This window comes from Pristiophorus japonicus, unplaced genomic scaffold (assembly GCF_044704955.1).
Source record: "Pristiophorus japonicus isolate sPriJap1 unplaced genomic scaffold, sPriJap1.hap1 HAP1_SCAFFOLD_182, whole genome shotgun sequence".
NCBI lineage: Eukaryota > Metazoa > Chordata > Chondrichthyes > Pristiophoridae > Pristiophorus > Pristiophorus japonicus.
In genome coordinates, this window is record NW_027251505.1 from 358826 (window position 1) to 360772 (window position 1947).

The window sequence follows — 1947 nt, forward strand, 5'->3', positions numbered from 1 at the left end:
ACTGTGGATGTGGACGTATTGTGTACTGAAACTGTACAGTTAACCATTAAACAGAACAGGCTCTTTCCGGAGAGTTCCGAGAGAGCAGCCTGCATGTTAGGAAGCTGTGTGTGCTGTGCTCTGTGAAGATATCACAGGGATGTCTTGCAATATGTGCATCTATCAGTCTCTGTGGTGCAATGGATCAGTGCGTTCAGCTTTTAACTGCAAGGTTGGTGGATCGTAGCCCATTCAGGGACAAAGCCTTTAATTGTTTTTCCCTGAGGATTCGGTGCCGTGCAGTTCCAGGTTGTCATTGTGCGTTTTGGCTGCACGAATATATTCTGCAACCATTGCCAGCTGTGCTGTTATCAAGTTATACCAACTGTTACTTGCATTTTTGCGTGGTTGTTCATTGTCTCGTCGCCAATTGATACGCTCATAAAAAGAATGAAACTGAGTACTGTGAACAATGAGTAAGTGTGACATTATCTCCTTTAATAAGACTCCAGAGTGCTTATATACCATGCTCCCAATGGATGCTGGAATCCCTTGGGACTCCAACAGGTCGGCCCTCTGGTGGTGGTGTGATACAGATCGCCAAGGGTTAAATACATAACACAAGGTGTGTACGGACATCAACCATCAAAAGCCCTCTCATTAACCACAGGGGTTTCCGGCAATTTTCTGATCGCAAAGCGCTTTCAGTCCTTGTCCTTAAAATTGTAGATGTGGAAATTGGGGAGTTTAATTACTTTGAAAGGAGAACATTGTTGTTTGATGCAGTTCTGGTCAGAGAAATGTTTGTGAAAGGAACTTTTTGCAGAGAGAGGGATTGAGCATTTCAGCTTGTTGCTGAACACTTCTCTCTGGGCACTGAGCTAAGCAGCAGTTTCCGTAGTGTAGCGGTTATCATGTTTGCCTCACACGCGAAAGGTCTCTGTTGCGAGCCTGGGCGGAAACATTATTTGTGAAGCAAAAATTGTCTGCAATAAAATTGAACAAAAGCAATTAAGGGTACATTGTCGCATGAGCAATGAACATTTTAAAACTAATCTACTCAAATACAGAGTGTGTAAAATCAGATTGGGGATAAAACTTCATCAAGGATTAAAGTTTCACTAATTATTAAAGTTCAGTTATTGAAATTTCGATTGTCCCTGTTTGCATTTCTTTCATTCTGTGAAACAACACTATCGGTTTCTTCCATCAGATCTAAGTTGCATTTGAAACCCACAAACGGCTCATTAATTATTCGCTTGTCCCCAGTGCCAGAGCTCAGAGGGTTATTGTTCATCCCTGGGATGCAAGCTATCTCAGACCCGGGCCAAACCTCCCCGTGCACCGAGCACAGGCTCAGGAAAACCCCGGGGGAGAGGATATCCCGATCACTGGCCCTTCCAGCAACACTGAACAAGCGCCTGGTCTGAAACTTTCCCGAGTAATAACTTGTAACTGAAGCATCGAACAGTCAGGATGGCCGAGCGGTCTAAGGTGCTGCGTTCAGGTCGCAGTCTCCTCGGGAGGCGTGGGTTAAAATCCCACTCCTGACATTCAGTGTTTCTAATTGCAAACTCATTTGTTTTGACACCACTCTGAAGTGCTTTGAGACATCCATCTAACATAATAAAATTACTCCACTTCAATTACAAACGGTGATATCAAAGTTACTTCCCAAACCGGGAAACGATCCCGGGTGGCTGTAGCGAAAGGAATTGTTTTGTGAAGCATTGAAAGGTGCCCGATAAATATCCCGCATTGCTAATTTAAACTCACGGTTATAATTTGTTTCAGTGCAAAAGAAGGCAGGCTCGAAGGGCCAAATGGCTGACTCCTGCTCCTGGTTCTTGTGTTCTTATGCAGAGCACAGAACAGATGATTAAATTATCAGCTCTCCCTCAGTTCGCATTTCTTTCATTGTGCAAAAGAAGAAAATGGGTTCGTTAATGATGTTTTCCTGTGAAATGA

General features: G+C 43.7%; 1 non-coding gene across 1 annotated transcript; it reads left to right on the forward strand.

Moving 5' to 3' along the window:
* The first annotated feature begins 1449 nt into the window (after positions 1–1449).
* trnal-cag (transfer RNA leucine (anticodon CAG)) lies at positions 1450–1532 on the forward strand. The gene has a single exon. It is a non-coding gene; the product is annotated as a tRNA-Leu (tRNA).
* The last annotated feature ends 415 nt before the right edge of the window (positions 1533–1947 follow it).